Source organism: Cervus elaphus, chromosome 23 (genome assembly GCF_910594005.1).
Source record: "Cervus elaphus chromosome 23, mCerEla1.1, whole genome shotgun sequence".
In the NCBI taxonomy this organism is placed as follows: domain Eukaryota; kingdom Metazoa; phylum Chordata; class Mammalia; order Artiodactyla; family Cervidae; genus Cervus; species Cervus elaphus.
The window spans coordinates 37,272,829-37,297,823 of NC_057837.1; the positions used below are offsets into that span (position 1 = coordinate 37,272,829).

The window sequence follows — 24,995 nt, forward strand, 5'->3', positions numbered from 1 at the left end:
AAACAGTGACAGACTTTATTTTTTGGGGCTCCAAAATCACCGCAGATGGTGACTGCAGCCATGAAATTAAAAGACACTTGCTACTTAGAAGAAAAGTTATGACCAACCAAGACAGCATATTAAAAAGCAGAGACATTACTTTGCCAACAAAGGTCCATCTAGTCAAAGCTATGGTTTTTCCAGTAGTCGTACATGGATGTGCGAGTTGGACTATAAAGAAAGCTGAGCGCTGAAAAATTGATGCTTTTGAACTGTGGTGTTACAGAAGGCTCTTGAGAGTCCCTTGCACAACAAGGAGATCCAACCAGTCCACCCTATAGGAAATCATTCCTGAATATTCATTAGAAGGACTGATGTTGAAGCTGACACTCCAATACTTTGGCCACCTGGTGCAAAGAACTGACTTACTGGAAAAGACCCTGATGCTGGGAAGGATTGAAGTCGAGAGGAGAAGGGGACAACAGAGGATGAGATGGTTGGATGGCATCGCTGACTCAATGGACAAGAGTTTGGGTAGATGCTAGGAGATGGTGATGAACAGGGAAGACTGGAGTGCTGCACTCCATGGGGTCACAAAATGTCAGGCATGACTGAGCGACTGAACTGAACTGAACTGAGCTGAGCTACTTTTGGAGATGAATGGCTTGAGCATGAGACAAGGAGAAAGGGGGAACATGAAATAGCCCTTCTCCCTACTGGGAGCCAAGCAGTTCCCAGGACAGAGCAAGACTGGGACTATAGCATGGCTAAAAGAAGGTGAGATCAGAACCACTTTGCCAGGTGTATTGTGAAGGACTCAAGCGAGTGCACACTAAGACTTTAAACTATGCTAAGTTGGCTGACATAGAACAGGGAGAAAGAAAACTCCTGATAAATTCCTAGATAGACTACAAGAGGCTCTCTGGAAGTTTACTGATGTTGACTCTGAAAGTACAGAAGAAGCAATGATCTTAAAGATAGGTTTCTTAGTCAGCTCCAGATATCTGCCGTAATTTATGAAAACAGGTGTTTGGACCAAATCAGTTTTAAAAAACTGTTACAGCTCACTCAGATGATATATCATGGTAAAGAATACGAGGAGGAAAGGAGGAGGAAAAAAAAAACAAACTCTGGCAAAAGACCTAAGCCCCAACAATGGCTGTTAGATCCACTCTGAAACAGCCTGAGGAAAAGTGCCCAGAGTAACCCAGGTGAAAAGGGTGGACTTGTTATTATGGTGGAAAGGAGAGAAATCAGAAGCGGGATTGCCATCAGGCATCTAAGCCACACCCGGCTCCGTGTCCCATTTGTAAAATGACCACACCTGAAGACAGACTGCCCTCTAAGACATAGGCCACAGGGGTCAGACACTCAAGGCAATTGGGACTGAAAGTGCCTGGGGATTGCCCCAGAAGTCCCCCTCCTAATTACACCTGTGGAATCCTTGGGATTAATAACTGTGGTGGGCCAATCAGTCAATTTTCTTTTGGACACTAGGGAAACTTTCTCTGTGCTCACAGAAGCCCCTGGTTTGCTTTCCTCGTGATCCACTACTGTAATGGGACTGTCAGGATGAGACAAATGCTATTAACTTTAAGCTGCAACTGGGACTCTCTGCTGTTTTCTCATGAGTTTCTGATCATGCTGGAGTCTCCCTCACCCCTTCTAGGGAGGGATGTACTGAACATGGTCCAGGCCTCTGTTTTCATGAATATGGAGCCTACTCTTTTCATTGAACAAAATGTAAATTCTAGCATGTGAGCTGATGGAAAACTGTGGGTTGAGCTCAAAATGCTGTTCCTGTTGTTATCAAGGTCAAAGGCCCTCACCTATTTTCACATCAAAAGTAGTATCCACTAAAGCCTGAGGTTAAGGAATGGGCAAAACCTTACGTACTGACTTCTTATGTTATAAGTGGGATCTTAAACTCTATAGTTCAGAGCAACAACGCTCCATCTTAAAGCTACTGTAACTCAAGGGGTATCAAAAGTTCTAGGAATAGAATATCATTTGCACTGTTCCTGGAGACCCCAATCTTCAGGAAAGGTTGAAAAGGCTAATGCCATTATTAAATGAAATCTGTGTAAGCTAACTCAGGAAACACAAGACAGTTGGTTTAAAGTTTTACCCATGGCTTTAATGAGGGCTTGAACTGCCCCTAAGAAGAAGGGACTGTCTCTATGAGACTGTTCTTATGCACAGATATTGTAATAGATCCTAAAACCTTAGAATTAACTATGTGACTCAGCTTTCAGCTTTTCAACCTTCTCGTCAGGGAAAGGCTTTGCATAGTGGGTTTCTCTGCTTTGAGGGAAGGACTTTCTTCAGCTCTGTGAATACCTTCATTGATAACAATTGTATATGATGCCTCATCTTGATCTGATGACATCTAACAACCCTAAGATGGACTGATGTAATTATGGACATAATGTAACTTTTAATTTTTATTATGTTTTAACTTGGTTTAATGGCTATTTTGCCTTACGTCTGTAACTGTAAAACGGGGTTTGTCTCTAACCATCTGAAAGCTTTTAAGTTACAGATGGTTGTCCAGGCTCCTACGAGTGCCACATCCCCCTCCAACTATTACTTGGGGCCCCTGGATCAGAGACCCTCAGTATGAGGGTTAGGAGAATATGTTGCCTCAACAGCTTAGGGATGATGCCCCTCAATAGCAGGAAGTAATTATGGAATGAAAATGACAGCCCTTTCCCTTGGCAACATATTTCTCCTAAAAGAATCGGGGAATGAGAGAGTTAATTCCTAGGTAGGTTGGTAAGATGTCGGAGGAGGAGGAGGAAGGGGTCCAGAGCCCTCCAGAAGGAGAAAGCAGTCTGGGGCTCCCAAGGAGAAAAGGACAAAGGTTCTTTTCTACATTGCTTTGTCTTAGTGAATATAACAATGTATCCTGCTCGAGGACATGTATCTCCTTAACAAGAACCTTCTGACTAATCCTGTCATCTTAAAATGCATATTATGGGAGTGAGTCTGGTAAGATCGTTCTATTGTTTGTTCTAATCTTGTTCTTTTAAGATGTATGTTGTGGGAATGGGTTTGGAAAAAGTATATAAGGCCTTGATAAGACTAGCTAGGGGGGCAATCTGCTTCCCCCTTCTGATGTCTATGTCAGAAGCGTTCTCTGTCCCTTTTTATACTTTAATAAAACTCTGGTTCACAAAAGCTCTTGCGTGATCAAGCCTGGTTCCTGGTCCAGAAGAGGCTGAATTTTCTTCTTCAGAGATCACAAATCCAACATCATTACCATAAGCTATCATAGGATTAGCCTGTTTTTGTTTTTTCCTATTCTAAATCACACTGAAATGAACATACTTATTCTATTTTGTGAGCACCTGTCCAATAATTAGGACAAATTCTCAGAAGTGTAGTTGGCAGGTCAAAGGTACTCCATTTAAAATTTTAAAGACTTTTGATTTGTTGCAAAGTTATACTTTAAAAGTGTACCAATTTACAAATTTTCCTCAGCAGAATATGTGTTTACTTGCATACAACCTTCCCCAAACCTTCAGTCTTGCTATAATATTCATTAATCTAATAAGAAAACAAGGTGTATCACTTTTGGTATAACTTGCATCCCTTGATTAATCAAAAAGTCAAATTATTTCTTTCATATATTTTGAATGCTTAGTATTTTGGATTCTGTGTGTGTGTGTGAACTGTCTGTTTATGTCCCTTGTCTGTGTTTTTCCATATGGGGTACTAGATTTTTCCAACTCTTAAAGGCACATAATTCCATTTGATTTTCTTTTTTCCTGATTCCTCATTTTGGATCTGTAGAGTCCCCTATATATACTTATTTTGCTTACTGTAACACAATACCCTTTCTTTACCCACCCCACACCCCCACATACACAGTGTGGATCCTCACATTTTGTTTTACTCACCTAGAATAAGAAATGGTGAATTTGCAACTATGATCATAAATGGCACTCCAATGTACATCAGGCCAAAGCTGCTCACCACTGCCAAGGCAGCAGAAATGACTCCAAAGGCTGTGACCCACATTTTGTTTCGTATACAGCCACACCTGTACATTTGGAGGGAAAAGTCATGAAATTGTGGTGGTGGCTTCCATACTGAAATTCCTACAACTCGTAACATTCTTGACTCAGACACCTCTTCAGCGCCCTCTTGCGCAATAATTCCCATTCCTGTCTGCTGGACAACTTTAATTTCCAGGCACTAACCTAGACGAACTGAACAGAAGAAAGGCGGGGAGGAGAGGGAACAGAAAGTTTGGGAATCTGTGCTGTTACCAAACTATACTGGTTGATAATTATGCAGCAAGCAAAGCCTGAATACGCTGACTGGCCTTTCACAACGACAAAGATGTATTGAAAATAGCTACTTCCACTCTGATCTGCCAAGGAGTGTGAATGGAAGCAAGCAGTATGAAAGTGCCCATGTCTAGGTATCTTCTCACCCACTTATGAGTCCAATTAGCCATAAACACAACCCTAAATATCTCCTGTATGTCAACGCTAGTTTAATATATTGTGGCTAACAAAAAGAATGAAAGCCTCCTTCTAGCAGATGTTCGTGGTTCTCCTCTGCTTAGAGACATGTGCTCTAGAAAAGGGGCTCTGTGTGTGTGTGTGTGTGTGTGCGCGTTCAGTCTTCTCTTCATGAAATTTTCCAGGCAAGAATACTGGAGTGGGTTACCATTTCCTTCTCCAGGGCATCTTCCCAACATAGGGATCAAAACGAAGTCTCTTGCATCTCCTGCACTGGCAGGCAGCTTCTCTCCCACTGCGCCACCTGGGGAGTTCCAAAGGATATACAAATAGTGAATAAACACATTAAAAAAGATAATCATGGTTAGAATGTGGAGAAATTGGAAAACTTATACATTGCTGGTGGGAGATAAAATGGTGTAGTCTCTGTGGAAAATAGTTTGGTGGTTCTTCAAAAAGCTAACCAGTGAATTATCATACAACCCACTAATTCCACTCCTAGGTATATACTGAAAAGAACTGAAAACAGGGGCTTGAACAGAGATTTGGACACTATGGTTAACTGTAGCATTATTCACTACAATCAAAAATATTTCAAGTGCCCATAATAAGATAGGTAGATAAACAAATGTGATATATACATAAAATGGAATATTATTCAGCCATGTAAAGGAACTCTTTCTACAACATGGATCAACTTTGAAAACATTATGATAAGTGAAATAAGCCAATCATGAAAGGACAAATACAGTGTGATCCCACTTACAGGAAATCTCTAGAATAGGCAAATTCATAGAAACAGAAACTAGATTAAAAATTAGTCAAGACTTGGGGGAGACAATGAGAAGTTATTACTTAATGGTTACAGAGTTTGTTTGGGGTGATAGAAAATATTCATAAAGTGATAGTTGTACAACACTGCATGTAATTAACACCACTGATCTGTACACTTAAAAATGGTTTTGGAAATGTACATTTTATGTCATAAATGTTATATACACATTATAGATATTACCACAATAATATATTTTTTAGAATTTATAAAACTAATAAAATTGTTTTACCTGTAGCATGATACAATTGCAAATAATATGATGAGAAGGTATGCCAAGTGAAACAAGGGGACCATGGTCATAGAAGTTGCCTCAAATTCCAGTTGTCTAGAAAGTGATGAAAAGTAGACGACCTGCACAAAAATATATTCAGGTAAATAATGTTCAATTCTGATATTGTGTGTGAGTTACATATGATATTGAAACACCACAACTTGTTGATTTAAACATTAAAGTTCATTAAAAAATCAAAATATATGGATTATGATTTTAGAATAAAGAAGATAATAAAGATTTGCTTCTTCCCACAAAGCTCTGGCATGCTTTTCAAAGTTGCTTTCAAAATCTAAAGTTTAAAACTCCTGAGTGTACAAAATCTGAATCTTATATAAAACTGTGAAAGAATTAATAACTATAGACATATGACTTTTTCTAAACTTCTATTAATTCAGTATATTTTACTATTTTAACTGCACAAACACCATTTCAGAAAGGCCTGAGTATTAAAAGGCTTTTTCCAGAAGGTGTCTTCTCCTTTTCACCAGTTTTATTCAGAGGACCAGGTTTGCCAGCCCGAAAATTACTCAACAGCTAACATGTGCCTGGCACTATGCTGTAATTTACTTGTAAAATGTGTGTCTTTCTTTCTCAAAAACATCATGGAACTTTTGTTTAAAGTTTTGCTTTTTTATTCCAATGAACTCCAAACAAAGTTGAGGGGGCTCCCAGAAACAGCAAAGACTTAAACTTGAGTAAGAATTTCAGAGTAACTTGACCAGAAAACCAAACTAAACCTGAAGATCAACATCTGGATTGAACAGACCTACCCTGAGAATGTATAATTTGTGTTTTTAATCAGAATGTTACCAAGGATTTAAGATTTGTGGCATTCTTCGCTCTCTCTCTCTTTTTTAGGTCCTATCTCTTTTTACTTTATTTTTAAAAAGTTATTGTAGTGTAGTTGATTTACAATGTTGTGTCAGTTTCATGTATACCGCAAAGTAAATCAGTTATACACATATCCACTCTTTTTTAGATACTTTTGTGGCTTTCTTCAGTGTCCTATTTTAAGAAAGTTGGATTAAGGATCAAATAGAGCAGAGCACAACTGGCTTCTAGTCTAGGACTCTATCTGACAATCTGGGAGTACTGCTGCTATGGTGCTTGGAACAAGTCCTCCTACCTCTCCCACCTTCTCCTGGCCTCCCTATAAACCCCAGCCGCTAGGTATCTTGAGCTTCTTCAATGCCAGACTCTTTTCAAGGCTGCCAACCTTCCTCAGGAAGTGGATCATCCACGCCTGGCTACCTTCATTTTCCTCTCCTTCACCTGTCTTCAGGTGGTACTGCAGCCGCATGGCTTTGGGGCTGAGCCCCATACTCCCGCCTAGGGCAGTTCCTCCCAGGATGTTGGCCAGGTAGCTGATCTGACCGGCTTGGCTGTAGATGGGGAAGGTGGTGGTTTCCAGGTTGAGGCCCTTGTTCCTTTCCCAGGCGAACAAGAGTGGGACTGGAGGAGGGGGGGACACAGGAGCCCTGGTTTTTAGCGCACACCTCGCTGTAGGGATCTGGGTTCCGTTGTCCTGTGTCACAGTCAGAGCCTGCAGCCGCCTTCCACCTTGCTAATTTCTTCTAAGAGTTCTCGCTCCAGCAGTGTCTCGGTGTTGGAGACCCCTAGGATGGAGGCATAATTAACCTCGGTGCTCTTCCTGGAGGTGGAGAAGATGAGAGAGTCTTTGGCGGTGAAATGTCCTGCACAAAGCGTCACTCACCCTTGGTGGGTCTCCCAACCGGCGTGTACGGCTCCTCGAGGTCGTCGTCTTCATCCTGGGGCTGGTAAATCAGGCCAGTGCCTAGAAAGGCCGTTAACACCATGGGCAGCAGCAGACCAGGGTTGCAAGCCCACCTTCCAGCCCAGCTGCCGGAAGGCCCGGGACAGCGGCTCCTCCAGGCAGTTGGTGTGGCAGCGGGGCCGCTGGACCAGTTGGTTCTCAGACCGCGATGCCGGCGGAGGTGGTGGAGCCTCGGCCGCGACTCGGGAGGGGGCTCTGCGTTCTGCCCCGCCGCCCAGCCAAGCTCGGTTCCCGGTCTTGACTGGAGGCCGAGAGTGGCTCCGGCTCCAGGCCAGGCTCTGTGGGCGGCCAGCTCTCTCTCTCCGGGTCAGGTCCCGGCTCCGACCCCGGCCCCTGGGACTCGGACCCAGGCTCTTGCCCCACCTCCCGCTCCGGCTCTGGTGCAACCTTCGAGGAATTAAGGCTCATTTCCAGGAAGGAAAGACCACATTCTCAAACAGCACAACCGATCAGAAAGGAGCTGTTGGACCGAGCGCCCCTCTCCACCCACCCAACGGTTTCCTGGAGAACTTCTAAGCGAGTCTGTTTGAACCCAGGCTGCTCCTGCGCGAATGCTAGAACGTCGTTGGCGGTCACGTGGTAGCCTCAGTTCAGTTCAGGTCAGTCGCTCAGTCGTGCCCAACTCTTTACGACCCCATGGACGCCAGACTTCTCGTTCACTAACTCCCCGAACTTGCTTAAACTCATGTCCGTTGAGTCAGTGATGCCTTCCTACCACCTCATCCTCTGTCGTCCCCTTCTCCTCCTGCCTTCAGTCTTTCCCAGCATCAGGGTCTTTTCCAAGGAGTCAGTTCTTCGCCTCAGGTGGCCAAAATATTGGAGTTTCAGCTTCAGCATCAGTCCTTCCAATGAATATTCAGGACTGATTTCCTTTAGGATGGACTGGTTGGATCTCCTTGTAGTCCAAGGGACTCTCAAGAGTCTTCTCCAACACCATGGTTTCAAAAGTATCAGTTCTTTGGTGCTCAGCTTTCTTTACAGTCCAACTCTCACATCCATCCTGACTACTGGAAAAACCATAGCTTTGACTGGATGGACCTTTGTCTACAAAATAACTTCTCTGCTTTTTAATAGGCTGTCTAGATTGGTCATAGCTTCTCTTCCAAGGAGCTAGCATCTTTTAATTTCATGACTGCAGTCAACATCTACAGTGATTTGGGAGCCCCTAAAAATAAAATCTCTCACTGTTTCCATTGTTTCCCCATCTATTTGCCATGATGTGATGGGACAAGATGCCATACTCTAACTAGCCCCAAATTTGTTCCTGTGCCCATCCTCTCAGGATTTAGTTAATACAAGAAGCACTTCTTAAAGGTGAATGAAATGAGTGCTTACGTGACTCACAATTGACTGGGAGAACCTGGCTTGTTCACAAACACACACACAAACACACACACTCACACACACACCGCATGCAGAAGGCACAGATTTTTCCTGTGTTCTAAGTGGCAGACTTTACCTTTGAGGGGATCCAGAAGCATGGTTCTCAGGTAAGGCTTTGGTGAACCTGGTACACCTCATTTAGTTATTTTTATTCTTTACAGACATAACATTCTCCTTGTAAAAAGTTAGAAGTAAATGCATAAAATAAAAAGTGGGACTAGAAGAACCCAAAGCCCAGTCCTAAAACATCCTTCTATCATGTTCCTCGTCTTAACAGACATGTTATAAAGTGGGAATTTATCATTACAAACTGTTTTCTTTGCATTTGCAAGCATATCCAGATATATGCAAGTATATATTTTTCATAAATATTATTGCACTGTCTGTGTATACAAGACCTGTGTTTGATCCCTGGGTTGGGAAGATCCCCTGGAAAAGGGAAAGGCTACCCAGTCCAGTATTCTGGCCTGGATAATTCCCTGCCATGGGGTGGCAAAGAGACAGGACTGAGCGAAAAAGAAAAAAAAAAATCTGTATGCAGATTACATTTTTCACCAAATACATCAAAGGATCATAACATGTAATTGTATATACATTTATCTTATTCTTTTGCATTGCTTTATTTAGCCATAATGCTCTTTAGAGATCTGTAGGTGGTTTATTACCTAACTAATTTGCCTAGGATCACACTCCCATTGTCTTGTTTAGCCATGTGACACATTGCATTTTGCACACTGATTAATTTCCATTGTCTCCAAAAGACCAACCTTTGCTTCACTTTTTAGAATTCCTTTTTCATGCTGGGATAAGAGATCAAATATCATGGTGCATAAGATTATGGCCTCACATCATGTTCTCATCCTACGGAGTCCTCTTTCTATGGTATCAATACTTCCAAATCCTCATTCTCATAAAGTGAACTAAGGACTCTAAAGTCAAATGCTCCTCCACTCATCCAAGAAATAGTTCTTGATCTTCAACTATGTGCATGTTTGTACTTTAGGGTCCTTCACACAGAGAGGGATAAAATTTTGGTTTTACCCTATAAAATATATGTCTCCTTAGATATCAGATAAGCATCACCCTTTCCAATCAGATGTACAATTGTTTACTGGGTATGGTGTTTCAGTTTTAGAAGATGAAGAGTTCTGGGGAAGGTGGTGGTAGTGATGGCTATATGACATTGTGAATGTTTTGAATACATTCAATAGTATGTGTGCTCAGTCACTCAGTCTTGTTTGACTCTTTCTTACCCCATGGACTGTAGCCTGCCAGGCTCCTCTGTCCATGGAATTTTCCAGACAAGAAAACTGGGGTGGGTTGCCATTTCCTTCTCCAGGGGATCTTCCTGACCCAGGGATTGAACCCTGATCTCCTGCATTGGCAGGCAGATTCTCTACCACTGAGCTACCTGGTGTGTATTTTAAACACAATTGAAAAAAAAAAAAAGGAAAACAAAACCAGATATACAGAATTAATCAGTATCTATTGTGGGGTTTTAAAAGGAAACAGATAAATACAAAATGTATGTGCCTGCTGTAGGATGTGAAAATAGGGGCAATATATATCCTGTGTCTTCTAGATTTGTACCATGTACATAGCTGAGGCATGTCTTTTTTTTTTTTTTCATTTATTTTTATTCGTTGGAGGCTAATTACTTTACAATATTGTAGTGTTTTTTGCCATGTCAAATTGACCATTGTCAATTTTGTCCATTTGTCATTGTCCATTTGTCCACATGTCCATTTGACCATTGTCAAATTGACATGAATCAGCCATGGATTTACATGTGTTCCCCATCCTGATTCCCCCTCCCACCTCCCTCCCCATCCCATCCCTCTGGGTCTTCCCAGTGCACCAGCCCTGAGCACTTGTCTCATGCATCCAACCTGGGCTGGAGATCTGTTTCACCTTTGATAGTATACTTGTTTCAATGCTATTCTCTTAGATCATCCCACCCTCGCCTTCTCCCACAGAGTCCAAAAGTCTGTTCTGTACATCTGTGTCTCTTTTTCTGTTTTGCATATAGGGTTATTGTGTAGCATGTCTTATAGATGTGTTCTAGACACTTCTGCCACTCTACAAACATTAGATTTGTTCTCCACATTGTTTACAATGTGCTCTTGATTATAAAGAAATAGCACAAATAAAATATACCCAATATCAAAGTACTTGATTAGGTACACAAGAACTTCCTTAAAAAAATTCACATTTCCACATGAGCAATTAAATAGGAATAGATTTCTTCTGACAAAGAATTTTAACCATAAAGTGGTAATAGTGTCTGTTCTGCCCAGAACCAAACTAGGAGGATAGGGCACAAAATTTTGGATCATGAATTTCCCCATGGTATGAATACAGGAAAATCATTCCTTAACTGGACCAAGGCTTGTTCAGTCACCTCCTCAACAGGTCTGTAAACTGTTCTCTTTTTCCCTGGTCTGGATCATCTCTCCTGGCACCTGCACGACCACCATCCTCCCTCTCAGTCCCACCATTCACTGTCCACATGACAGCCAGGGTGATGGTTAGAGCACAAACATGCCACCACCTGCCCCACATGCTTAAAAATCTCCGCTGGTGTTGCCCTGTGCCTGCTCACTAAGTTCCAGCCACGCTGGCCTCTGGGAATGATCAGGTCCCTGGGCATCCCACCATCTTTCATGACTCAGGGCCTTTGCACGTGCTGTTTCCTCCAACTAGAATGCTCTCTGCCCACAGTTACTACCTCTCCAAAACCAGCTTCTTCAGGCTCCAGCTGAAGTGTCTCTTCCTTGGAGAGAATTTCCTGGATTCCTCAATCTACATATATTTTCGGTGCATTACTCTCTCCGGGTGTTGTGTTTTCCTTCACAGCAGGAAGGCTGACCTGGTTTACTTGCATTTAACATCTGCCTTCTGAGTGGCACTGTTGAGGGCCACAGGGGCAAACATCTTGATTCTGCTGTTTATAATGGAAACACCAGAGCCCTTTATCAGCTCATAATTGTTTAGTGCGTATCTGTTGCATGAACAAATGAATGACTTGGAAACCTGAGTTCAGGGCTTTCCATTTCCCTTACATTTACTGCAGATCTCTTGCACATCAGTTCCTTGTTCATTGGTATCTATTCTTAAACACAGTCACTGCAAAGTGTTCCTACTGTTCTGTGTTCTCCATGAAACTTAACAACACGCTACTGATTTCTATGTCCAACTAACTAATGAAAACACTATCTAACAAGGCCAAGGACGAAATCTCATGTTGCAGACCAACTTCTCTCCATGCTGAGTTCTGAATACCTCATCATTCCTCTAGCAGTCAGTACTCTTGTCATCTTTTTCTTCACCCAATCACAGGATCCTCTGAAGTTTGTTGTTCAGCCCAAATTCTACGCTGTGCCAACTACCATGCTTGGCTCTAAATAGTCTGCAACTCCAGAACCCTCTAACCTACCAAGCTGTAGCCTTCTGCAGCACGCGTTCCTAGTGAACTTCACTCGAGTTTAGGAAGTCACTGCTACTCCTGCTAAATTTGCAAACTGCCTGTTCTCCCTTTAACCCACTAAGGCCTCACTTGATGAAAACAAGCAGTGGAAACCATACACTTCACTCATTAGGTCTGTTACTTGCTCCTGTCTCAACTCTTCTGGATCCAACCTAATTGCTGTCAAGTCATACCAGTCAAAGAATAACTATTTATTAAACACCTACCATGTGTCAAGCACTGTTTGGTCCCTATAGACATGGCAGTCATTAACACAAATCCCTCTAGTTTTGTATAGCCAGGGTCTGATCAGGCTCACAGAAAATTAAAACCCAGTCATATCTAAAAACTAATGTTAAGATGATCTGATTTCAATATTGTATTTCTTAAATTGTTTTAAAATATCAAGCTTACCAACTTATACATCAGATTGGTTTTGTTTGTATAAAGCTTTCCTCTCCTCCAGAACTTGACTGAGTCCATCCTCCTGGAACATACAAAATTACATTTATTAATTCCCCCACCAAGTTTTTAGCAACATTCTATGCTTATGGATCTTATGAGAAACCAATAGTCCTTCCACACCTACTAAGATGGCTATAATAACAAGAGTTGGAGAGGATGGGGACAAACCGGAACCCTTGTACAGTGCAGGTGGGAATGTAAAATGGTACAGCCCTAAGGAAACAGTCTTCTGGGTCCACAAAAAGTTAAATATCAAATACTATAATCAAGCAAGTCTGTTTCTAGGTATATACTCAAGAGAACTGAAAATCTATGTTCATACAAAAACTTGTACACAAATATCCAGAGTAGCATTATTCATAACAGCCAAAAAGTAGAAACAATCCAAATGTGCAACTGAAGAACAGATAAGCCAAAATGGTATGTCCATTCAATGGAATATTACTCAGCCAAAAAAAAGGGAAGTACTGATATATACAGCCACATGAACTTCGCAAACATTATGCTTAGTGAAATAAGCCAGACAGAATAGGATGACTATTGTAATATTTCACTTATATGAAATGTCTAGAATAGGCAAACTCATAGATTAGAGGCTACCAGGCTGAAGGGGAAGAAGAGTAGGGAGTTACTACTTAAAAGCTATAGAGTTATTTGGGGTTATGAAAGAGCTTTGGAAATAGGGGTGATGGTTGCACAACAATGTGAGTGTAATTAATGCCAGCCTTCTTTATGGTCCAACTCTCATATCTGTACATGACTACTGCAAAAACCATAGCTTTGACTACCTGGACTTTTGTCTGTAAAGTGGTATCTCTGCTTTTTAATATGCACTGTAGGTTGGTCATAGCTTTTCTTCCAAGGAGCAAGTGTCTTTTAATTTCATGCCTGTAGTTCACCATTAGCAGTGATTTTGGAGCCCAAAAAAATAAAGTCTGCCACTGTTTCCATTGTTTCCCCATCTATTTGCCATGAAGTATTGGGACCAGAGGCCATGATCTTAGTTTTCTGAATGTTGAGATTTAAGTCAACTTTTTCACTCTCCTCTTTCACTTTCATCAAGAGTCTCTTCAGTTCTCTTTTGCTTTCTGCCATAAGGGTGGTGTCATCTGCATATCTGAGGTAATTGATGTTTCTCCCAGCAATCTTGATTCCAGCTTGTGCTTCATCCAGCCTGGCATTTCACATGATGTACTTTGCATATGTTATATAAGCAGGGTGACAATATACAGCCTTGACGTACTCCTTTTCCGATTTGGAACCAGTCTGTTGTTTCATGTTCAGTTCTAACTGTTGCTTCCTGACCTGCATACAGATTTCTCAAGAGGCAGATCAGGTGGTCTGATATTCCCATCTCTTTAAGGATTTTCCAGAATTTGTTGTCTGAGGATGCCTCTGAGCATAGTAAGACAATAAATGACAGAGAGAGTTAGGAGAAAGTAAGTTCATTTAGTCTAGTGTTTACCATACACCTGAGAGTGGGTAGCAGGATTATATTTAGAATTTTGCGTCTAGTTGGGAGACCTAGGTAGACATCTAGAGATTGCCTTCTCAAATGGGGCTTCCTAGCTATATTTTTAAAAAACTCTGAATTCATAAGTATTAGTTATACATTATATTCAGTATGACTGCAAAAGCACCTCTGAAACCAAATACTAAAATATTTCTTGTGTTTTCTATGACTTTATATATTTTACAATTGGCTTTCCCAGTGATAATGGGAGTCAGGGGAAATGTGCTACATAGTACCTCCTCAGTTGTATCCACCTAGTATATCAACTTGTTTTATTATTTGTAATGAATTAAGACTTCAGAAGGGATGTTAGTTTTAAGGAGTGCTGTATAATTTAAAAGCAGTATATAGACAATCAATTCTTATTCTACCAAGATGCCCAGTCTATTGAGTAACCACATCTAATACATGTTGTCCATAAATATCAATTAATTTAGTGCCTTTAATCAGTCATGCGATCAGGGCTGTAGTAAGAAATCATACACTGCTTCTTTTTTCACTCCGATCTTTTTTTTTCTTTTCTTTCCTCACCTGTAGAAGTTACTTTTGCATTTACAAAAGATTCTCAGTTATCTCCTAGAATAGTGACTGCAAGCTATAAACTCAACATGTTTTTGTTTTTGTTGTTTTTTTTTTTTAATCTCTACAAGTGACTTGTTAGCTCTTGTTTCTCAATGAGCTCGGTAGGTCCCAGAAGCACAAATTCAAATAAAACACATACAGGAATACCTTCAACACTGGAAGATGTCACATAGGAAAACCACCAAATAAATAGAAGCAACTTCAGACAGTTCATGTAGATCATTTCTCTTCTCAGTTGATGCCTTTTATAGACCAACCAGCAGAGTCTATTCCTTCAGGGTCCCAGGATTTGTACATGTATTCCTTTCATAAAGATTTATTCTATACTCAACCCCAAAAGTTTTATATTTTAAATGTTTCTGGAAACACGCCCCCAGTTCAGGCCTGCATCACCTTATTTTGTTTCATTATTAATGCCTTCAGATTCGTCTCCCTCCGTGTATTCATATGCCCTTCAAATTCAATCTTCCACAGTGTTTAGTCACCTGTCTCAAAAGCACATGTGACCGTGAACCACTCGTCAAATCACATTAATACCTAGACATCTTAAGGCGACACGCGGTGCTTTCATAATCCGACTTCTGCCCGACCCGTCTCTCGCCCTTTCTGTCCTTTGCTCTGGAATCCTGGGCTGCTGCTGGGGCCCCTCACCTGCCCCTGCACTCCGGACGAACATTTACCCTCTTCTGTGTGTGGTCCCTTCCCGTCTTGCTGCAGCCTTCCGTGCTCTCCCCCTCCCACCCTCCCGTCCCTTGAACTGCGTAAGTCTGCGCTCAGGCAGTATATTTCTAGAAAAGCCATCCCTGACACCCTTTATCTACATTTTTCTTTAAACTCCAGTGTCTAGTACTGAGCAGAAACCCGAAAAATAATTATTGAATATAAGAAATAAAGACTTATGCATACCAAGGTGATTTTTAAGAGCTTGTCCTCTGCAGTCTGACAGCCAAAAGGATAGACATGTGAAGAAATAATTTACATTCGGTTGATGAAGATACACTAGAAAAATCTATGAAGTACTAAGGTAGCTAGAAGGAAAGAGATACCTGTTTATCTGGGGAAAGATAGCCGTAATCAAGGACAATTTCACAAAGCAGGCTGAGTCTTAAAAGATGAAAAGTAATTTGTTGGAAGAGTACAGGAAAAGAAGCATTTCAGTTTAGGGAACTGAGAAAAGGAAAAAAAGTAACAGGAATTTTGTAAACCGTCAATAATGTTGCAGTTGAAGCTTAGAGTGTTGCTATAAAGGTCCTGTTATGAAGTAGAGAAGAGAAGATATTGTGACTTTTTATGTCTGTCCTGTATTTTGAAATTTTGTTTGGTTTCTGACTGTTTTGTTCACTGATGTTTGGGTGAATTTATGAAAGAATCTTTGAGATGTTTGTGTGCCTGTAACCTGATGAATTCTGGTATTTCCCAAAAGGTTTGTTGAAGTTTTTGATCACTGGAAGTATTTCTTAAAGAAGTAAACATTCAGCTGAAGATTAAGATTGATTTAAGCTGTCATTTGATACAATGTTTTAAATCTGTGTTTTAAATCTTCTGTCTTTTATCTAGACATTCTAATTTTAACAAAACATACAGATTTGTCAGTAGAACTAGACTTAGAAATGACATCAGAGGAAGAACAAGAAAACCCTGTTGGAGATGAAAATAGCCACTCAAAGGTATGTAAAAATGTAAATTCAAATTTCTTGTTTAATACTGTTTTCTATTCTTTAACAACATAATACAGTTTGTAACAGAGTTCATAACAAATAAAATTACCTGTCAAAAGTAGCTTTTTAGAGTTAACAGATGATAGTTTAAGTTTTCATGACACTTTAATTAGAAAACTTAAAATATTGTTAGAATCTATTATAATTTACAGCTTGTCTTTGGAATTGAGGCAAAAAAATTTCCTGTCTATTGTTTACTTCTTCCGTTTTTAGAATTTCATTACATGATAAAGGAAGGTGATATCAAACACTGAATCAAAAGATTAAAGAGTTGAATTTATGAACAATACGACAGTGATGGTCCCTGACCTAGATACATGTAAAGAGAAATCATTGCCAGTGGTCAAGGTTTTCTGTTGAAATCGCCAGTCACTGATGCCAAGATTAAAGATTCATTCTGTCTGATATCTTGGCATAGTTGAGTTAGGGATGAACATTCAGGGACAGAGTAGGTCATAGAATCAGCCCAACTGCCTATTAAAAGAATTGAACCTTCCAGATTGGACCCTTGTTGTTAGGGTACAAATAATAACTTTCTAACTTATTTCATTTCCAGGTGGGAAATCAGTAAATATTATTAAAAGTGCATTATCCACTTTCATTGGTGGCTATTAGGATTTAATCTAACTGAATGTAGGAGCTTCCCAGATAACTCAGCTGGTAAAGAATCCACCTGCAAAGCAGGAGACCCCGGTTCAATTCCTGGGTCAGGAAGTTTCCCTGGCAAAAAGGATAGGCTACCCACTCCAGTATTGTTGGGAGACCATGGTTCAGTCTCTGGGTTGGGAAGATCCCCTGGAGGAGGGCATGGCAACCCACTCCATATTCTTACCTGGAGAGTCGCCATGGACAGAAGATCCGGGCAGGCTACAGTCCTAGGGGATGCAAAGAGTCAGACAGGACTGAGCACACACATAACTGAATGTAAGCAGGTAATATGTATAGATGTATAACATTATCATTGTATATAATTTGCATTAAAATTTAGGAATTGGTTCCTCTTTCTGATTGGTGTTAATAGATTTTGGCTCCTAGTAATGTAAAGTTTGTCTATTCTCCAGATATTAGTCCTTAAAAAAAAAAGAAACCTTACAAATGTGCTGCAGGGACTCCCTGTTTAAGATATAGTGAAGTGAAATATTTTTAAGGGAAGTCAGCCTTTATAACATTAAAAATCACCTAATTCATTTTTGGTAGATTTAACATACATGAATTGTTTAATTCAAAAAACAGGGACAAAATTGGGTTTGTGAGTTCATGTTTTCTCCTATTTTTGGGTAAGGCAAGTTATTTTTCACTTCTTAATTGTGATCTGGTGATTTGTGAGTAGCTAAGCATAGATTTGGAGAAGGCAATGGCAACCCACTCCAGTACTCTTGCCTGGAGAATCCCATGGACAGAGGAGCCTGGTAGGCTGCAGTCTATGGGGTTGCTAAGGGTCGGACATGACTGAGCGACTTCACTTTCACTTTTCACCTTCATGAACTGGAGAAGGAAATGGCAACCCTCTCCAGTGTTCTTGCCTGGAGAATCCCAGGGATGGGGAAACCTGGTGGTTGCCGTCTCTGGGGTCGCACAGAGTCAGACGCGACTGAAGTGACTTAGCAGCAGCAGCAGCAAGCATAGATTAAGACGTTTAATAGTTAAATTGTAACAAATTTTAGATTTGCAACATGGCCACTTCAGGATATTTTAAATAACAAATACATGTACTCCCACATATTCTTGAATCACTACTCTTAGATGTTTCTTTTGAGACAGACCTTTACTTAATGTTGTTTACTAAAATGTAGTAGGTTTTGACATGTGTGATTTTGTCTCATAGGTAGTATAAACTCTCACCAAAAAAAAAAAAAAAAAAGTGTGTATCTCCAAAGGAGAAAACTGAGTTTTGTGATGCTATGAGATTTTTCTTCCTTCCAGTAATAGATTTTTAAATTTGTTTGCTCTTTTGTGTAAGAAGTGCCTTGACTGAGTATTAATAATAAACGAAGATCAGTAGGTTTTCTTCTTTAAAGAAAAAGCAGATGAACCCTACCCCTATTTAAGGCATTAAATTACTTTGCCAGTGTCATGCTTTTAATGTATCTGATTCATTTGATGAATTCATTTGGTAATTTATCAGATTGAGGGTTACAGAATTGTATCATCTCTTTTGGTGCCATAAAATGCTAGGGGATGCCACTTTAGGGGATTTTGAACAAACCATTTAGCCTTCCTTGGTTTTATTCCTGTTTCTGGTAAATAGTGGGGTGACAGTCGGTAGTTATTTCTATACTCTCTAGCTATAAAGTTTGATGATTTTTGAATGTGGAATTGGGAAGCATTGTTTATATTCCAGAATTCCACACTAACTAACAATTCCTCAGTTTCACTCTGCTTCTTGTGTTTTGGTAAACTTTGGTTCATCTGTTTTAGTGAACAGCATTCCTTTTTTGATCTCTCCAGGATCCAAATGAAAAAGAATTGTAAAAGGCAGTGGGGAAAGAATAGCTTTAGTGCAGAAAGAAGAATCTTTCCTTTCTGTTTCTGAAGCACTAAGGTGTCACATCGTTTACATCTGGCTGTTTAATGGAAAATCCAGGCAGTTAAAGACCAAAGAGGACAGATTTTGTGTGTTTTTATTTCCTTGTCGCTGACAGTCAGAGGGGGAAGACAGGGGGTGAATAATTGCATCATATTAAGAAAACCTTTTTTGAAATTTGGGGAATTTTGTTTCTTATCCTCAAAGAGAAGCAGAATTTACAAAACTTTCAGTGACGTTTAAGTGATAAAGTAAGCACAAACGTATCACTTAAAATCAGGGCAAACCCTGAGACAAATAATAAAGTTAATGAAAACAAAAAGGGTCTTTACACTAATGGAACAGCAGTTATTCTCAGGGTCAAACTTTCCTCTAAGAAAAGAGGAAGCACCAAAGTAGTGAAGTGGAAGTATCAGACAATGTATGTGATGTTGCTGATGAGAGTGGATTGATTCAGCAGAGAAAGAGTGGAGGAAAAAGAACCAGGAGTTTCCTGCTATGGAGAATGAAGATTCTGATAGGTAAACCAATATCAATATTTAATAGCAGGTCACTTGGTATTTCCTGATTAACACATTTTACATTTTACTAGGGATATAGTTATTTTTGTTCTCTTGTTCTTTAGCCATTATACTAAAGTTAATTTGGTAACATACCACCGTATTTCAGTATCAGAGTATTCTGGATTTGACTGCCTACTTGGCTTTAGCAGTGTGTCTTATATTTAAATATATCTTATGTTGCTGATGAATATCTTTTCATTTCAGTTTGAGGACTTCTTTCAGCATTTCTTATGAGACAGGTCTAGTGGTGAGGAACTCCCTCACCTTTGGTTTCTCTGGAAAAGCTTTTATGTCTCCTTCCTTTCTGAAAGATAACTTTTCTGGATAGAGTATTCATGGTTGGCAAGGTTTTTTCTCATATCACTTTGAATATGTCCATACATGGAAGCCAAATTGTTGGTGGTGAGGGAACTGATGAGGGACCTGTCTTTCACCTATGATGCTGACGGCGCCCCATCATGTGGGTGTTTTAAAAGTAAACTTCCCTCCCCACCACTGCCCCTGCCAAATATTTCCTCAATTCCTTGATTTCTTCTCTCATGGTGTGTGTTCCTCGTGTCATTTAAAAAATCATCTAAATTAAGTGTTACTTTATTCTTTGAGTTTTTAAATTTATTTTTAATTTTTATTTTATTTCTAATTTATTTTTGACTGTGCTTGGTCTTTGGTGCTGCAGTGCTAGCTTCAGCCCTAGGGTGCTGGCTTCAGTAGTTTTGGAGCATGGGTTTAGTTGCCCTGTGGCATCTGAGATCTTCCCGGAGCAGGGAATCAAACCCATGCCCTCTGCATTGGCATGCAGATTCTAAGCACTGGACCATCAGGGAAATCCCTAAATTCACCATTATTATATTTAGAAGCAAAACAAAAAATATATATAGTGTAAATCTAATTATGACTCCCATATCCAAGAGTCATGGTGTTTAGGCACTGGAGTCCAGCTTTTCAGTGTAGCCCTTGAAGCTTTCCCAATGTCTTTCTGGATGCATCTCTCTACTTTCTTCCGTGTAGTTTGTACTTTTCCTTCCAATTTCCTAGGAAACACCTTAATGCCATATACCTGATTTTTGTGCTCACATTCTAATCTCCAAGTAGAATGATTTTCTCCCTTTTCACTTCCTTGTGACCTCTTCTCTCCACTTCTTCTGTAAAGCCTTCCTTATTTCACTTTTAACTTTCATATGTCAACTTTTACATATCACATCATATCATAATTGCGTATCTGTCTTCAAAGCAAGAATTTGTGTTTTCTTGCATATGGTTGGTACTTTATAACTGTTTTGTGAATTAATCAATGACATAGGATGGATAAGAGTTGGAATTTTACAAAAATTGTTTTTTTTTTATTCTTTATCAGTCAAATTATTAGAAAACATTGGCTTTTTTTGTGGATTTTTTAAAGTAGCGATCCTGGCATGCACAGGAAGGAAGCAAAGAAACAGAACAATGACAAATGTCCATTTGTCCACACTAGAAGAATGTGTGATTGCACCAGTATTTGAAAAGACTGATTCACTAACTGGTGATCAGTTGCATGTGAATGATGACAGCATTTTAAGTGAAGTGGGTCAGGATGATGGCAGGTAAAATCTACAAATTCTTTATTTATAGGGGAAGAAACATTCATACTGAATACTTCTTCTGGAAATAGAGCACCATGATACAGTGTTCATGCCAGGACAAGAGAATCTGCAACTCTGGTGGATGAACACCGCGAAAGGGTAAGGTGAGAACCAGTGCCTTTGGCCAGAAGTCATTTCAGTGAATAGTTCCCTTGGAAGCTGAACTGTAGTGAATACACATAAACAGCTCTATAGGCACTATTTCCTGGGACAGGCAATAGAGGACTGGGTGGTAACTGAAGAGGATTGGGGAGTTCAAAGGAGTTTCCTGTTTTATGTTCAGAGGGGAGCTTTTAGAGTATATGTGCTGTTGGAAATGAGCCAGCAGAGGACGTGTTTATTGAGTTGAATCTTGTTTACATATCCAATATTAGAAAGCTTATTGATATTATGACATTATCTTTAAACTATTACAGGAAACTAGCCGTACATAATAACTTCTGTTCATATATAGATTTATGTTAAGGGCTTGTTCATTGGTTCTGAAGTGTAATATTCTTATGTAATTGAATATGTAGATGATTACTTAAATTAATTCTATCATACATAGAGTTTTAAAAAATTATAGAATTGTGAATATACAAACACTTAGGCTATACTGAATAGGATTTAAGCATTTCTTGATGATTCTGGATGAATGTATCATTGTGAGTAGCTACGGTTTTGTAAGGTACTCCGCAACATCACATCATATTAACTTCATATTGTTTATAGATTCCAGGGAAAAGGGAAAATTTTTGTTTATATTCAGCATAAAAAGATATTTTATTAACAATCTTTCACTAATTATTATTTTTGGATCATAAAGTTTTAAATTACAGAAACCATCCTTCCCATACTAAGAGTGTCATTAACACATATTATGTGCTCAATAAGTGCATGTCAGATGCATGAAGAAACAGCAGAATGGTTGAATGAATGCCTATTGATGAATTTCTTTACAAAAAGCAAATCTTTATTGCAAGCAGATTTTCAATATTGCCCACCTGGAAAGATGTTTGATTTTTTTAGAAATATTAACATAAGATATTAACATCATATTAACAAAATATTAACATAAGATTCAGAAATTATTATTTATAGTTGTAGCTAGACATGGAATAATAATACAGGTTCATTTGCTATCATATTACTTAGAAAGACTTATTTAAATATTACTTTCTCAGCATGTTTAGGAGTCAAAGCATTGAGGCCAGATTTCCTGGGTTTGAATTCTGAGACTGTTGGTGACCTGCTGTGTGGGCTTGGGCAAGTTCCTCAGCCTTTCTGTGCTGCATTTCTCCTTATGTAAAGGACCTAATGCATTACCTATCTCCAAGAATTACTGTGAGGATTAAAATGCCTTTGAGACATGTCAAGTGCTTAACATAATGCATAGCAGTTGCATAGGAAGTTCTCAGAAGGCTAATGTCATGGTTATTATGGTTTTCTTAAAAACAGGTTTCTTTCTTATAAGGAATACTTCCCAGATAGATTTTATTGCTAGAAAAGGTAGTTCTTATTGAAAATGACAACTGCCAAAAACCCTGGTATTCTGTTTCCTATCAAATAACACAAATAATGTTATGTTTTTCTTTTTCCTTTAAATTCAATGCTCTTTTAGTATTATTAATATATTTTATTTGTCCATTAATGCTACTCTTATTTATTATTGAATCCTTTTATAAAAATTACTTCCCAATGCAAAGGTTTTATATAAAAACAGTTTAGGTATTGTTTGTATTTTTAAGTATTTAATATCAGACTGAAAAGAATCATTTGTTATTTTAGGACTGCAAAGAAAACATCTAATGAAAAGAACAAGGTATAATTAAAAAGTTAACTACAAAAAAAATTATCCGTAAAAAATACTTTGTAAAAGGAAAAGGGGCAAAACAGAAAATCTTCATTTGTTGTAGAGACATATACTTTGAGAACTTAATTTAGAAACACTATTGATCAAATTATTATTTTGATAAAAATCTGTCCTTTTAAGAAGTGTCTGTTTTTGCTTTAATGAAGAGTTATTTATCACCTTTGTATAGTTAGTGTATTTTATAAATATTTTAAGGACATTGTGAAACAGTATTATTTATGTGTAGGTCAGAGAACAGATTAATGACGTGACCCACCTGAATGACTTAACTCAGTCATCCGAAACTGCTTCCGAGGATGGCGATGTCTTTAAGAATTCCACATTGCAAGTAGAACTACTTGGCTTGAGGTGTAAAGGTAGGACCATGGTGTAAATATCCATACAAAGCCTGTTTGTGTATAGTGTAGTGATATATGCACACCTTGTCTAGTACTGCTCTAGAGCTATGGATATGTTACAGTGCTGTGCATCTCAGAAGTATGTTTTGTTTTAAAAGACAGTGAAAGTGAGTGTATACACTGATGATCATTCTTACTCACTGTACCTGAATTTATAATTATTTTATATATATGTAATTATTTTATTTCTCTTTCTTTTCTACTAGACTTCAAGCTAACCAAGAGCCAGGGTCATCTGTTTTATCTGGAGAGCTTAGAATACTGTCTTCCACTTTATAGACACTTAATATTTGTTCAGTGTATGGAGGAGTGAACATGAAAGGTGCAGTCCTTTATACTCAAAAATTATTCATATAAATGTGTTTCTTGTTTCTGTGTGTTTTCTTCGTGTTGCAGATTGTGTTAGCTTATTGAAAATTTGGGGTGCGATTCTTTTGTATGAAAGATAAATAGAACTTTAAAAAAACCACTGTGAAGTACTTAGAGGAGAAATTAAGAAACTGGAAAATAAGGTTGGTGAGCTTCAGAAAGAACTGTCCGAAAGAAAAGAAGTGAATCACAATTAGGGCATCAGAAAGTGGAGTGGGAACGAGAGCTCTGCGGCTTGAGGTACTGCACATCCTGGTTTTAAAGAAATATTTGAACTGTTATTTACTTTAATACTTGCAGAGATGTAGCTGTGTTATAATTACTAACTTACTCTCTGGGATTTTACAGGGGAGAAAGAGTTATTAGTATTGTGGAGTGTGAAATTCATGGAAATAATATAATAAATTCTTAACAGTGAATGCTTCTAATGACTTAATGTATATTTTTCCAAATCACCATTTTCATGATCATATAGAAGTCCACCATAACAGAAACCTCATTAATGATTTAACAGATTGACTTTTGGTTGTTTTTCACTTTTTTGTATTATATTTAATACTACAAGGAATGTCTTTTCTACAAATTCATTTCTACATTTCTAATTATTTTGAATTCATTTGCTTTAATAATAGTGTATTATTTTGTTAAAGTATGAGAATTTTTGGAAATGGTCTTTAACCCATATTTCTAAACTATTCTTAAGAAAGTTTATATTACTTTACATTCCCACTCACAGAAGTATGAAGTAGCCATTTTTCTCAAGACAGAAAAGAAAAAAATTTTATGCTGTTTTATTCTTAACCTTCTGCATGAAAACAGTGATCATTATTAAGTGTTCTTCATTGTATTTCCTGCCACTTTACTATTTTAAACATTATGAAGAGTTAATGAAAGTTTTTGCAGCAGCGAATAATCTCATGTTTTTTTAGGAATACCTCTATAAATTTTGTGGATTCACCTTAAAGCAAGAAGAAGAGAATAGAAGAAAGTCTGATATGTTATATGAAAAAATTAGGGAGCAGTTAAAAAGAAAGACTAATATAGTAAAGAAGTTGAAATGAAACAGCAACTTGAACTCACTCTCAGAGTACTAGATGGAACTGAAGACTGAGAAATGATCTGAATCAGGTAGAGTGATTGTTGGTGAAAATTTCAAATTTCTAGCACCGTTTCATCAATATTATT

General features: G+C 38.8%; 2 pseudogenes; one reads left to right on the top strand and one right to left on the bottom strand.

The window, feature by feature from the left end:
- LOC122681069 overlaps positions 1-24,995 on the top strand; it is a 180,498-nt pseudogene that overhangs the window by 78,393 nt on the left and 77,110 nt on the right.
- LOC122681741 overlaps positions 1-24,995 on the bottom strand; it is a 68,467-nt pseudogene that overhangs the window by 42,056 nt on the left and 1,416 nt on the right.